The sequence below is a fragment of the Miniopterus schreibersii genome (assembly GCF_964146895.1).
Source record: "Miniopterus schreibersii genome assembly, chromosome: 3".
NCBI classification, from domain to species: Eukaryota; Metazoa; Chordata; class Mammalia; order Chiroptera; family Miniopteridae; genus Miniopterus; species Miniopterus schreibersii.
In genome coordinates this window covers 54834426-54850369 of record NC_138103.1, presented here as the reverse complement: position 1 = coordinate 54850369, position 15944 = coordinate 54834426, and the positions used below count along the sequence as shown (strand labels likewise).

At 44.0% G+C, this 15944-nt stretch overlaps 1 long non-coding RNA gene across 11 annotated transcripts in view; it reads right to left on the bottom strand.

The window, feature by feature from the left end:
- Positions 1–15944, bottom strand: part of LOC308555171 — a 110009-nt gene that overhangs the window by 84465 nt on the left and 9600 nt on the right. For 8 of the 11 annotated variants that reach the window (XR_013998497.1, XR_013998498.1, XR_013998502.1 and 5 more), the window contains exon 3: positions 10919–11026. This is a non-coding gene — a long non-coding RNA (uncharacterized lncRNA). Of the gene's footprint in view, positions 1–10918; positions 11031–15944 lie in introns of all 11 variants that reach the window. The other 3 variants (XR_013998499.1, XR_013998500.1, XR_013998501.1) reach the window with 1 other exon arrangement.

The window sequence follows — 15944 nt, the reverse complement described above, 5'->3', positions numbered from 1 at the left end:
GGGAAATTATAGAGCTGCAAAAGGGTACACGAGATTCTGAGAACTTCAAGAAACTTTTGGGAAACCAGCAGATGAGAAGAAAAAGGCATAAGAAATATCACAGAAATGTCTTTTTATACTAAAAAGCTGGACCCCTTTCCTAACTAAAGGAGGTAAGCCAGGAGAATGACCTGATAATTGAAAAGATCTTCATAGCAGTGGGGAAGATGGGAGGAAGGACAAGACTGACAGCAAGGACCAAATCGCATGAGGCAAAGCTGGTTTGACCTAATGGCTTATGTAATTATGATGACCCAATTCATCACTAATGACCATTAGGTCTGTTACCCAATGTATCTCAAACTTAGATATATATTTAGAGAACATATAGACTCTAAAGTGTTTTAGAAAACTGTTTATGCAAAACAATCTCAATAAAAAATCATGGCAAGAATTGCATAGGAATTACATCAAGATGCCAAAATATTAATAATGACTAGCTCTGGGTAATGGGGTAACAGGTCATGTTTTTCTTCTTGTTACTGATATATTTCAACTTTTTTACATGATATTTTTTTAAATATCCTAGAGCAATTCCTTGAAACTTAGCTAAACCTGGCATTAACCCTAAAGGGCCAGGGCCAGGATTCCTTGATAGCATAACTGGCCCCGAAGCCTTCATGTAGAACCACAACCCATTATCTTATCCATAAAATACTCATTGCTACATCAGGACCTACACTCATGTCCTTTTTGCTTCTGCAACATCCTCTTGCCCTGAATGCCTACCTGTATCCCAACTTCTTCATACCACCAGCGATACCAATTTTGTATATGCAATGCCAATAGCTCATGATTTCCCTCACACAGTATGATATCCAATCATCTTTTATTGAAGGCCTTCTTGAATAGTTCTCCATTTTTGTTCTTCCTACAATTTTTATAAGAATACTAGAACAAAACCAGTCCTATTGTAAAATAAATAGGCAGACATGAGTCAGTTATAGATATATGTGCATATAATTATACTGATGATTTGATGAACTGCAAAATTATGTAAATAACCACTACTAAAGTGTTTCCAAATGGATTACCTTAGGGGAAAAGTGCCTAAGGTAATAGATGGGTTGAATTGTGTCCCCAAAAAAGATGTTGAAATCCTAACACTGTGAATGTGACCTTATTTAGAAATAGGGTCTTTGCAAATGGTCAAGATAAGATGAGGTCATTAGGATGAGCTCTAATCCATTATGACCGGTATCCTTAAAAACGGGAAATTTGAACACAGCGACAGATACACACAGAGAGGGCACCACATGAAGATGAAGGCAGGTGTCAGGGTGATACATCTACAAGCCAGGACCACCAAAGATCGCCAGCAAATCACCACAAGCTAGGAGAGAGGCATGAAATAAATCCTCACCCTCACAACCCTCAAAAGGAATCAACCTTGCCAACACCTTGATTTTTGTACTACCAGACAATAAATTTCTGTTGCTCAAGCTACCCCATTTGTGTTATTGTTACAGCAGCCCTAGCAAAATAATATACCAACTAAGGGAAACCATGATTTTTTCCCCTGAAAGCCACTAAAGATAAAAACATTTGGAAGAAAGATTGCAAATCAGAAATAATAAAATTTCTTGTTGTTAATTTTTCAATCTGGTAACAAAAGTGTTATCTAATAACTAAGCCAACCTAGTGCCAAAAAACCCTCTCATAAAGATCGTGTCTTTTGCACATACAGCACCACATAATCAAAACCTGGAGAATGTTATCATCCTATACATACTGGAACATGAGAATAACATGAAATTATGTAGATGTTCCTTTGTTTTGTAAGAGTATTGCTCTATGAATTTGTATGTACCTGTGAGAACACAATTTGACCTATGATGAAATCATAAGGTAGTGTAATATGTTACTTGATAAGGAGAAATGAAATCATCATAGGTCAGGAATGGGCTCTGGAGTGACACACTTTGGTTCAAATCCTTGCTCTCTTACTCATCAGTTCTGTGACTTAAGCAAAAAACTTAACAGTGTTTGAGCCTCAAATTCTTCATCAGTAAAATGGAAATTTTACATGAATAAATTAAATAATATGAGATGTGCTTAACATACAATGATGGTAATAGGGTTTTAATAGTTACATAAAAAGTAATGTTCACCCAAAAAAGAAAGAGTCTGGCTGGTGTGGCCCAGTGGTTAGAGTGTCAGTCTTCAGGCCAAAAGGTCTCGGGTTCGATTCCCGGTCAAGGGCATATACCTGGGTTGCAGGTTCAATCCCCGGACCATGGTCAAAGCGTGGGGGAGGCAACCAATCGCTGTGTCTCTCTTACAACAATCTCCCTCTCTGTCTCTCTCTCTTCGCCCTCCTCTCTCTCTCCTCCCCTCCCTCCCTCTATTCTTGGGTGAGGATTAACAGGAAGGAAGGAAGGAAGGAAGGAAGGAAGGAAGGGAGGGAGGGAGGGAGGGAGGGAGGGAGGGAGGGAGGGAGGGAGGGAGGGAGGGAGGGAGGGAGGAGGAGGGGGGGTAAAATTCATTTTTTCCTTTTTATTGAATTTATTGGGGTGACACTAGTTAACAAAATTATACACTTTGCTGGAGTAGCACAATAACTAGGCAAGCTTACATGAGAACAAAATATTGCCTTTGGCTATTTCCTTACTATAAAATGCAGGGCTTTCAAAATTCTTAAACCATTTGCCAAAACTCAAAGCACATTTAAACTTATTAATATTGAAACTGAAATACAAATAGGATATTGGTGACTTTGGGCTCTGTCATAGGCATCAGTTAGAATGTGACTTTCAAAGTTCTTATAATACCACTCCTTTATTTCCTCAGATCCTTAAGCTCTAGCCAGTCCAAAAAACTACCTTTACAACATAGACTGACATCAGATTAACTCTAATAGTATGGCATAATCCACTGTAACCTTCTACCAGGTATTACTGATGTGCTGTGGGAGGGTTTTGCCTCTTTTTAAATATAAATCTTATGAATTTAAAATATACCTCTCAAAAGTGTAACTAATTGAAAAGGGATTTATTTTGGAATTTATATACTTATTTTGAGAAATGTATAAATAATGCAAAACCCAGTTGGTTACCAAAATTCAAAAGGACCTTGTTATATGATACAAACACTCTACAAAAGGTACAAATTATATTTCCACTGCTAACTGCAACAGTACATATAAACTAAAATTTATATCTACATCTACACATAAAATAGAAGAAACTAATTAAGTCCAAGAAGACTGCAAATATTATAAAGAGAATGGCAGTGTTTTTGTTAACATTTTTATGTAAACAGCTATCTACATTGGTTAAATCTGTTGGAAAATATATCAACAACCCACTTCTTGTGACAGAGCATCTTTTACTCTTTGGTGAACTGTAAAAACATGTTCAACACTATATTAAATTCAATAATATTAGTATCAAAGTAATGTGGGGTCAAGACCAATCATAGGTGTTTTTCTAAGTATTTATGAAAATATGTTTTGCCTTCATACTTAATATAATTCCTAACTTTAATTCAAATAGACTTTGTTGGTTGAATTGTAAAGAAAAAAAAAAAAAAAATGAACCTACTTCTTGTTAAATAAGCAACATAAAGTCTGCTTTTACAAAACATTGTATGCAATTATTTTTAATTTTTTTGCAGAGAAATAATTAGATTGGCATACTGAATTTAAAATAACTTACTGTATTAAGAAAATTCTTACATCTTATATTTTTTAAAAAACTGATCTAAAGCTAGCAAAAGCCATATTCTATTTATTCAAGGTACTTATTAAAAATAATATAATATCATTTTGACTGACCCTGAATTATAATTCTAGGAATTTTTTTCAAAAGGTAAAGAACAGTAACAAAAACAAAATATATTTTCTTTTTTTCTCAAAGTACTAATATACTAATATTAATAAATAACACAAATACATTACATTAAGAAAATATAATCTATTAAATTATTGGCCAAAAAAAAACAACACTCCATACCAATTATTATCCCCCTGAAGGCAGGGACTATGCTTTTATCTACCTCACATACCTTAAGCATGATAAGAGCTCAATAAATAGGGGTAATCATCTATACCCCAACAACAATAAGCACAACAGTAACATAATTCTCCTAAGAATTACGGGAAATAATCCTAATGAGCTGGGAATTCAAAGTATGCAAATCTAACATTAACAGAAGAAAACTCTATGCCTCTTACCATAGACAAATTCTGAAGTCACAGCCGGAAACTATGTAATGGTTGTGTCAATAGGAAATATACAGCCAATGTTAGCTTTGAAATAATCTCAATTTGGTCTAAAGTGAAGTCATTAAGAACGGAGTAGAAAAAGTGCAGATATTTAATGACCTTTAATCCTAGTATTCTAAATGGTAAAAAAAAAATAACTTTTTACCACACTGTTGTTTCTGTGAACACCGCCTAACCTTGCTACAGAGAGCTATTATAACTAAGAGAGCGAGGGAACACGTGTGGACTGCGTCTGGCCTACACATCTTGTGCCTCACTGGGATCGTGGCTTCGTGTTGCTGACTTGGTGGTTAAGATTCCATATTCTCACCACCGTGGTACAGATTCATATTGTGACCAGGGGGAAAACAGGTTAGTCAGGGGCTAGTTTCCTTTACCCACACCTTTTCTTGTGAATTTTATAAACTTGCTAGAGCAACATGGGGCAATTTAACCAGTGCAGAAAATTCCTTACTTTACATATTACAGATGTTCACCAGAACTATCAACTAGACAAGAATTACCTTTTGAAATATTTACACACACACACACCTTTTCCTCCAGATAAAAATTCTATAGAAATGAAAGAAATCATATTAGTGTGAGCAAATAAACCAATAACTTAGGCTAAATAAAATTTAGGCTGAATGCTGGTATCTAATTACATTGGATCTCTCTTCCTCAACCTAATATGCTAGGGAAATTTTCTTACTAAAAGCTGCTGAACACATAAGATAACTGACCTAAAACACTCAGAAAAAAAAACGTTATCTGGTTTGCTTGTTAAAACACCACTACCCTGAGAATATTTATAGCACTGGCAAAGCCACTATTAGTAGCTTCATCTGCCCTAAAGAAAAATGATTCTACTATTACAAGGTTCCAAGTATGTATTTACAGAAGGAAGCAAATAATTTATTAAACCAACTTTTTGGTCTTAAAGCAACAGATTTCGGAAAAGGTGGTTTTACAATAAGATACATAACTCCACATCTAGTTATAATGCTATTTTTTCATAGAAGAGGCATGGTACTATGTGAATATCATGAGTCAAGCTTACTCATCTCACTTAAGAATGAATTAAATTTGTTAGAGTGCAAAACCTGAAAGAGAACGTACACGCATGTAACTCTAAGTTGCCAGTTTTAGAATCAGGTTTTTCTCCAAAGAGATTTTTAAAATGTGCTTCTACATTATTCTATTTGTGCTACTTTCACTTTAGTGCTCTGGTAAGTTGGCTGCTAAGAAGAAACAAAAAACAAACTCATTTTCAAATAGAAAGTGGTTTGTGATTTGACCATAGAATAAGCCATATTAAAAAAAAAAAAAAGGAAAAAAAAGAGTAATTTGTTAAAGTCCTGACTGCCAAAATATATTGAAATTTAGATGCATGTACACATAAAGGGACATTTGTACCCAACTCTCTTTTCCTGGTCCAGTTACAATGAAGAGACCAGAAAATTAACTGTAAGGCAAGGTGCCTATCAGAAGCCTCATTACACCCAAACTATCGTTCTTTCCAGGAAGGTCCAGAAAACACAGAAGGGACCCGCAGGCTCTGCAGGACGCACAGTGTTCTTCTATAAGTAACTTCCAGGCTGAGATGGGTCCAATGTTTTTACCCACAGAAAAGATATTCTAAGAGGCAAACATTTCCTGCATGCACAATCACAAAATCACACAAGCCTGGGTGTGGAGAGTCTTTCATCACAGTCTAGAGCAGTGGTCAGTCAGCTAGGAAGCAAAAGAAGACAATGTGAACTGAAGAAAAAGGCTGCTTGAATGGAAGTCAGGAGAACTGAGTTTTACTCCCAGCTCTGAGATCTACTCTACTGTTTTGGGCAAGTTACTTAACTTCTCTGGGCCTCCACCTTATGTTTGTTTTGTCTTATTGTCTCATACGGAAAACAAGAGGTAATAAAAAACTTCTTTAAATTGTGGCTAGGAGGCCATCAGAAAACACGCAGACCTATCTCCACCTTCACAGGTAAGGACAATAAAGCAGAGAAACATACCCAGTCATTTAAAAGGACAAGTCACTCATGCCAAATTTCTAAAAAAAGTACTTACAAGGCAAAAAGGATTATAATCATCAAATTTAGGATGATGATCATCTTTTCAGGAAAAGTTTCAACTGGGCTGGTATCATTTTATTTGTCAAATTGAGTTTGGAGTACAGGGAGTTATACGTATGATATTTTGTTTTAAATACTTTATAATCATTTTTTTAAGTAAGCACCAAAACATCTTTAACCAAAACATTTCTCTGGAATTTTAAAGGTCAATAGAAATAGTGTGTAGTTTCAAACATTCTCCTGCTGAGTCTGAAAGGTAAATATTACTGTGCCCCGCAACATAAGGGGAAAAAGAGTGAAATAGGCTGTATGTATATACACACACACATATGTTATATGTATATATATATATATATATATATATATACATATATATACCCAATCTTCAGCTTAGTAAAATACAAACAGTACACAAATAGCACAAAACACAAAATAAACTGTATCATTAGTACCATGATTTACTCATTTAAGAATATTAAGAGAGGCTCTGGCCAGATCGTTCAGTTGGTTAGAGCATCCTCCCAATACGCAAAGGTTGTGGGTTCAATCCCTGGTCAGGACACATACAAGGATCAACTAATCAGTGTATAAATAAGTGGAACAAGTCAAGGTTTCTCTCCCTCCCCCCTTCCTCTCTCTTAAATCAATAATTTTTTTAAATGTTAAAAAAAAAAAGAATATTGAGAGAAATATTAATAATATGTACTCTAAACATGCCTAAGAGAAATATATTCAAGAGTAACATCTGAGAACCTAGTATTCAATCATCAGGTTCTTTGTTTTTTTCTACCGAGACAAAAAGAAACTGCAATGATTTACCTGAAGTAAGCAAAGGCTTTTGCAAACCTCTACATGAAACTACCTGTAAAACTAAGTGCCTCTGAAATCTCTGAAGTTTTCCAACAAGCAAGTATAGGTCATTCAGCAAACTGTATTTACTGTATACTACCATAATAGCTATTTAATTGTTATCATTATGATGCAGATATATAATGGAAACAGATGTTCCTTTTTCCTTTCAGCAAAGCACAGGAAAAGCATAAACTTGCTGATATTGCATGGACTCCTACCATAGCACAATAGAGGGAAAAAGACATTAGCACATGACAATATTAGTTTTTACTACACAACTAATTGCATAAAAAGTATAACTTGAGATCATTAAATCAATATAATTTTCAGCACTACAGAAGGGAAACAAATAGATTTGTATAACCAGCCTATTTTACATCTGCACTGGGAAAATACTTCTGAGAGACTAAGTATATGCAAAATACTACCACTGCTCTCAGAACGCAAGGAAAAGACTGCTGTTCTGTTTCATCTGCTCACGTAGCATGACTAGGATGCTGCCTCCACAGAGAAATTTTTTAAACGGTACTGGTATAAAGCAGAAAAATCTTCCTGGAAAACAATTTGGCAATCAATATTAAGAACCTTAAAAAAACAGTCTATACCCTCAGTCCAAGTAATTTCTATTCTAATAATATATCGTAAGGAAATAACCACAGGGATGATTAAAGATTTATTTAAAATGTTATTCATCATAACTTTGTTTATAGTGGAAAATTAAAAATCTAATTCTCCAATAGTAGAATAATAATTAATTAAAGTATATATGTTAAAACATTATCCAGTCAATATAAATTACTTTAATAATCATTTTCATTATATGGGAAAATTTTCATTTTACTACACCAACTGGAAAAAAGCAGAATAAAAAGTGGTACCTACATATTTTTATAAATATATAATATATAAAAACATATAATTGCTTGGAGGAAAAAGGCTTAGAGAAAATATGCAAAATGTCATTTTTAACTTTTGAAAATTCTCCATTATGAGCAGATAATAAGTTTTTAATTAGAAAAAAGTTATTTTTTTCTTTAAACAATTACACAACTCCATTTCTATGCTCTAATACTCTCTGCCCTTGTCCAAAGTTTGTGAAAATTCTTTGGGTCAAGTAATCCTATAAATATTTTAGATAAATTGACTTAAAGTAACATTGATACGTTATTCGATCCTAAAACCTGGCATAGAAAGAAAAGTATTTGTCAATTTACACAGACAACACATTTTTAATCCTGAGTCAAACAGGTTCCTTACAAAGTAGAGAAAATTTTTATAGGGTAAACATTATAAATGTTTACTTAAGAGCTATTAATATAATGTGTTTTAAGTCACCCTGTCAAGGAAATTTTTCAATTAAAAATATTTCTAAGACAAATAAAGTAGCCTATTAATTGCTCTCCCAGTATGCCAATAAAAAGTTTGACATAGCTTTCGGAGGACTCCTGGTTTCATGATTGTACTTTTACGAGAAGGAGCTGATTTGTCTTAGGCTATTACTGTCTATTACTTCTAGAAGTCTTAAGGAAAGGTGGGAAGCAGCAAATTCTGGCAATCTGCCTAAAGAGAAATCAATGAAACAAATTAATCCTTCGCAGGCTGCAATGACACAGTAATCCATCATTCAGAGCTGCTTTTATATACCAAATCAGAGAGCAGGGGAAAGAGCCCTGGGGGACATCACAGACAACAACTTACACCAACGCTGGGAAAATACCGAGGAATCCGTTTATTTAAGAAGGATAGATTTCAGTTGATTGCCTATTTCGTCAAGTAAAGATTTTTTTTCTTTCACAGTGTGGCAAACCCAAGGCCCAATGACTGTATCTTCAGAATTCAGTACCTTATACGCTTGCTGGCATCAATAGGGGGTGAATGTTTTTAAACAATTAGCATCATTAATCAGTATGAACAAATATCCGGCTAGAGTAATATCACTTTTTCTGTTAAACTTCCAGGTGTTAAGCACAGTCCCAGTTTTCAGTAGGGACTAGCTGTAAATTTGCCTACTAATCTACAACTTAACTGACCAATTCCTGGTAATCCACATTTGAGGTTTTGTCTCTTTTTTTTACATGTAAAATGTAAGCACTTAAGATGTGTGTAACTTCCTAAGTACTGTATTAAGTTTAGAGACTTGAGCATTTTAATTTCATCTCTTGAGGAACAAACTTCAATAAGCAAATCTGATTATAAATAAATAGCTTGTTTTAAAATGATAAATAGCACTTCGGCTAATTGTAGTTGACAGTGCTGAAAGATAAATTTAAATGGGGTTTCTTTTTTAAAAATAAACTTATAATCAATGTGCAGCCATACATTCACACTGAGTATATTTATTTATACATATACAAAAACATATGCATCTAAACTTATTGGTGCTTATGGAGAAATTTATGCACCTGAGTATGTCTTATGAGAGTAATATATTCTGAATGGAACTATATTCCCTAGACGAAAACTAATGACAAAAACTATAAAGTCACAGTATATTACTACTGTTAAATGTACGCATCGTTTTCATGGTTAAGTGTGAGGAGTTAGTGAAAGGAAAGGATTTTAAAGAAATAAACAAGCAAAACTTGTCCCTGGAATGTTAACCTTGAATATCTAATCACAGACCCAAAACCCAACAAGAAGGTTAAATAAATAACTAGTCAATTTCTGAGTGGCATCTTCGATTCTGAGGTCCATGGCCACAGGATTGCAATGCCTGGCCATGCTGCTGCATTTTTAATTCAATGCGTGGATCTAGTATTTATTGATTTAATAAGGTTAGGGATATTACACTGTTGCTGCTACTGATGAACTGTCAGCAATTTAATCTAGTGAAATCTTACAGAGGAATGTATATTTTAGGGGAGAGAGAGAGACTAAATAGCGAGGTAAACGCAATCCCTTCACTACCCAGGACAGTGGCAAGAGCAAAGCCCCTGCTTTCCCAGCCTGCTCTGGGCCCTACGCGTTTTCTAAGATGTTGGCCACCGAATGACTGAGGCGGCAGTGGACAGACGGCAGCAACGTCTTGCAGGTACACCTTCCAAACTTTCTCCACTCATTAGCACGCCGGCAGGCAGAAAGGAAAGGGGGAAATTCACCTCCTCAAAAGCCATTCTGCCAAAATACAACCAAAGGGGAGAGGCTTTAAAGGCCATATCAAAGTAAGGAGGTCATTATGGGATCCAGAATCGGAAAAGGGGAGAAAAATCCACCTGAATTTGCTGAAACAAACACTTGGGGACTATTAGAAAGCTTTTTGCGCTGCTGTGCTACCCTGCTTGTGGGCTTATTTCCCCAACCTGGACACCTGGTAAGCATGTTGTGCTCCAGCTTTTCCCTGACTTTGAAGAAATGGATAATCTAAGAAGCGGTGCTGCTGCTGGGGTCAGTAAAACTATGCTAATTGGTGAACCTAATTGCTTCAAGCAGTCCTGCCTCTAAACAGGGAGAGCACAGTTGATGGAGTCAGTCTGTTCCTAATAAAATGAAGAAGCACTGAATTCAATTCCCAAGGAAGGCACTATAAAAGTTTCCACAGTGTAACCAAATGACTTCACCTACGCCATTACCCCTAGGATGACATCTTTGAGAGAAAGCAGACCCCAGTCAGGCTCCATGTTCATAAACTGGCTGAGCTCAGGCCAGTGAATCTGGATTGATTTAAAAAGGCTTTTTCATCCTTCCAATCAAATGAAGTCATTGTTAATTAGATGCTTTCTGTTAACAGTGTCACTCTTCTCCACGTTACCTGCTCACACTTGCAGCGCCTCTAGTGCAACATCTGGAGCAGCAGTTCCCCCGCAATCAGTCCTCACGAGTTTGGCCGGAGGGCGGTGGTGTTTCCGCTGCTCAGTCCCTGTCTGAAGGCAGATAGGGTTCAGCGCGCTGCTGGTGAGACACATACCAGCCTTCTCATGTGAGAGATTACAAAACAATCTCTAGGAAAACTCTTCTCCCAAACTCTTTTTTAAATGAACTACACAGCAGTTTCCCAGGGCTGTTCTCGCTTTGCAGACGGATGTTTTCAAAACCGCCTCCGGCCACAGTCGCCTCCCACTGACTTTCCAGCTTCTCCAGCCCAAGCTCCTCCTTACACTAGAAACCCCGGGTTGAGGCTTCCAGCCGCGCCCCAGGCCAGGCCAACGACCCCTCTGGGCCCGCAGCCGCCCCGCCGCCCGAGGCTGGGCCGACCGGGGGCGGCGCCGGGAGGGGAGGGGGCGGCCGAGCAAGGTCGCTCCTTCGACGGCGGGTCCCTGAACCTGACAGCGTCGGGCAGAGCCCCCCCCCCACACACACACACACACACACCCCGGCCCCTGCCGAAGAGGTCTGCGGCGCCGACCTCAGGGGAGTCAACTGCCAGCGCCGACCCGGGCCGAGGGCGCGGGGTTCGGGGAGCGTGCGCCACCCCCCGGTCGCGCCCCGCTCCTTTCTTGAACCTCCCCCGGCGCAGGCCTGGGCCTTGGCCGCTGCGGTCGCTCGCGGGGTGCGGCCTTCAGCGCACCGAGCACCGCTCCCGAGCACAGCTCCCGCCGTCCGACCAGGTCCCCGCGCGCCCACCCGCGCCCCGGCCCCTCCCTGCGCCCGGCGCCACCCGCGCGTCGAGGCCCGCAGGCCACCGGGAGAACCAGGCCTCGCGCCCAGATGTGGGCCTGGCCTCCCGCAGCTGCTCGCGCCCGCACCCAGCCCGGGGTCGGGTTCCCGGGCCTCGAGGGAAGGAGTGGCGGGGCCCCGGGGCCCTTACCCGGCAGCCCGATTCGCAGGGCGCAGAGTCCTTTGGAGAGAAAGCGCCCCTGTGGGGTGAGGACAGGAAGAGAAGCCCGGGAGTGGGGCCCCTGCTGCAGAAGGGACGGTGCCCCCCCCGCCACTCCCTCCCCCGCCACTCCCCCCCCCCCCGCGGCGCCCGGGACCACGCTGATCCCAGCGCTCAGGGGACCAGGGGCTGCCACCGGCACCTCGGGGCCCCGGCGGCTGGAAGACCGCAGGCCTCCAGAAAGCCTCGGGGACCTGCCGCCAGGTCACGGACGGCATCCCGGCCTGGAGCCCCTGAGCCGGAGCCGCTCGGCAGAGCTCGGCCTGGACCCGGGACCGTGTCCCTGACCCCGTCCCTGACACGGCCTTGCAGGGCCCCCTGGCTGGGGCCGTGGGGGTCACGGGGGCTCCACGGCTAAGCGGCAGTGAGTGCGGACTCCCTCGGCCTCGCAGAGGGAGAACCACCCGAGACGAGGTCGGACGGGAGGGTGGAAGGACACGGCCCCCGAGGCGGCCCTGCGCTGCGGGCTGGGACCCTTAATTGCATTTCTTCAAGTCCTTGACCCCAAAGCGTCGCCCCGTGACAACGCGCGCCTTCCCCACAAGAGGGTTTGGGGAGATTAAGTTTCTTGGGACTCTCGTCCCTGTTATGTGGGCCCAGGGAGGAGGGCAGAGAAGGGCAGCCGCCCAAACACCTGCGATCTCTCAATACAGTAAATACGGCCTGTGACGAGTCATTCCTCCTCCGGTTTCCAGAGGGAGCTCCGGGCGGAAGCATCAAGGTGACCCCCTCTCAACGCGAAAACGAGGTGCTCGCATAACCTGCCCGGGACACCACCGCCTGTACCCGGAGGGGGCCCCCTTTGCAAATAGGAAGGGCGATCTGATTTTTTTATTTTTTTTTTCATTTTAGTGCTTGTGTGACCCTGAGTTGGGGGCTTGAGCCGCGTAATACACCACTTTGGCCCTCTGGAGACTACACTAGAACTGAGCAAAGGGAAATCAGGCGAGAAAAGGGGAAGGCGCCCAGCAGTGGCGGACCGAAGGGGAGTCCGCGCGTGGTGCGCAGGCCGCTCTGACCCGCGGCGCGACCCTGCAGATCTCAGGACGCTCTGCCCCGGGCTCTGGGCTGACCCGCAAAACACCGCCACGTGCTCAGGGGCTGCTGGGCTCAGGCTCTGCGGCTCGGGGCCACACACACACCCTCACACACACACCCTCACACACACACCCTCACACACTCACACACACACTTACACACACACACACACTCGCACACACACACACACACCCTCACACACACACACACACACACACCCTCACACACACATTCACTCACACACACACTCACACACACTCACACACACCCTCACACACTCACATACACATTCACTCACACACACTCACACACACACACACACTCGCACACACTCACACGCACGCTCGCACACACTCACACACACCCTCACACACACTCACACACACACACTCACTCACACACACACTCACACACACACACTCACACACACGCACGCTCGCACGCACACACACCAGCGCCTGCGTCCGTCCTAGCGCTGGGGTTCCTCTGAGGCTGTCCCTTCAGCGGAACCCCGCGAGTTGCCGCCGAGCTCGGCCACTTGACCGTTCCGCTCACCCCGGCCGAGGGGGAGCTCTGGCTGGGGGGAGGGCAGCCGGAGGCACCAGTCCCGTGGGCACCCGGCCCCGCGCGAGGGAAGGGCTGCTGGGATGACCGAGCCCCGGGAAGGGCGGCGCTCGCCCGGCTCCGGGCTCCTCCCCGCCTCTCGGGCGGGTCACCTGCGCTGCCGAGCTCGCCGGGTCCTCGCAGCGCCCGGCTCCCTGTCACCGCGCGACCACCCCGGCGGCCGGAGCTGCGCGCCCTGGCGGTTCCCAGGGGCCGCGGCCCCGAGAGCCAGGGCTCACCCCTCCCTGGCGCCCCTAGAAGGAAACTGCACGAGGGCGGCTTTTCCTGCCTCCGGGGCCTCCTCCCGCCCTCCCACCCAGCAGCGACTCGCCAGGGTTTGGGGTGGTTGGCGTTCTTTTAAAAGTATATCAAAGGATCACTGGCGTCTCCCCGACAAGTCATTACGCCTTTATCCCCATCAATTAACCACACCTCGGAGGGCTGCTATTAGGAGCTAAATTGAGCTGCAAAAGTAGATATCCCGTTTCAGGCAGATGTTCCATCCCCCGCCGAGGTGCGCGGCCGGGGGGACCCGGCGGGCAGCCTCTGCCCAGCGGCCCGAGCCGCGCGGGGCCGCGCCGAGGACCCTGCGCCAGGCTGCGAAGGCCCGCGCCCGCGCTGCGGGAACGGGCGCGCCGGGGTGGGGGCCTCCCTGGCTCCCAGGCCTCACGCGCTGCACCTGTCCAGGGGAGGTGACTCCACAGCGTGTGGGGGAAACACCGAGAGCGGACCCGGGGCTTTTGCACAGAAGGGGGCTGGGGGTGCGGGAGGCAGAGAGCACAGCAGGAGTTTACCTGGCAGCCCTCCAGCGACACACCCTCCTTCCTCTTCCCGCCGTCCAGCCCCCGCTTCCCCGGTACCTGGCCCCCAGAACCCCGTGTGGAGGAAGGCGCGGTGCCGTGGGGAGGCTGCGTATGGAGCTAGGGAACCGGGACGGAAGCGTGGCGTTGAAGACAAAGGGGATCACCGGGGACCGCCGCGGCCTTCCGCCCAGATGTGTCTTCCCTCCTTTCTCACCCCCCCTCAGTCCCCAGGACTTGGGGCACGGCTGTCGCACACAGCTGCGAGACCCTGGAGGGCCGAGGGGGAAAGGAACCAGAGGACGCGGCCCTCGCGGCAGTGACCCAGAAGTGCACACATGCGTGGGGACAGCTAGCGAAGTTTGCACAGGGTCACATCTCTACACACACGTGCTTACAGCTTTTTCCGCTCTCCTCCCGACAGTGGCCGCAAATTTAGCCAAGGCTAAAGGAGATTAATTTCCCAGCATAATCCAATTAAAAGATTTCTGAAGTAATCTTTTGCAAAAATGAAAAGAAAAAAAAAAAGGTGCAGGGCTAAAGAGGGGACTGGTTTTGACGACAGTGATTTATCGCCTGGGCACAGCCTGCGCTGGTCGCTCCCTCTCCTGCACAGGCGATTTGACCAGAGCATCCCAGCCCGCCTCCAGTCCAAACCGTCGCCTCTCTGAAAGACAGCCATCCATCACGCCAACCTGGGCCCAAGACCGCGCAGGGGCTGGGGTTGCTTACAAGCACCAAAGACTTTTTTAAGTGCTATTAGATTTATGGTCTCTTTTTCGACGCCCATCCAGAGTAATTAGCACATATGTTCTAAATAGATGATAGTTTTGTGAGCAATAAAGCAATTACCCATCGTTGAAGCTGACAGTTCCTCCAACTAAACTCCAACCAGCAGCTAATTGGAAAAGTCATTTCAGCTCCATTGTCTGCAATTAGTCCTGCTAAACTACTACACCCCAACTAGCTGGTTTGAGGTTAATTTATTCAGTGTTGTATTTGCACGGAGGAGCCATTGCCACAAAGGGATTTGCCTTTTGCCCCTCCGGACTGTGCCCTGGGACCAGTGGAGCAGGTGGGAGCTGAGAGGCCAATATTTTGGGGTTGGGCTGGTTCCCCAGGGGAGGAAGCGTCTGGCCCCGCCTCAGCTTCAAGGTCAGTGTCCAGCAGGCTGAATGCAGCTGACAGAGAAAGCCATTGTTTCTCCTGCTGGGCAGTAGCTAAAGGAAACTGGTCAGTTCCCGCAACCAAAACCTTAGTTTAAAAAAAAAAAAAAAAAAAGCAGAGAGGAGGTGACTGGGCTCTGAGTGCACCTCTCCTCCTGCACACCCCTTCTGATCCTAGGCCATGAAACTGTCCCTAAAGGATAAACGAAGGTTCAAAACCAGCCAAAACAGCAAAATCCCAAGCCCTCAGCTGGAAGAGGGGCCTCCAATTCTTGGAGTGGTTCAGGGAGAGAAAAGGCTAGAAAGGTCAGGAAGCCGAGCTTTTGCCTTCAGCCTCTCTGAGCACAAGGCCAC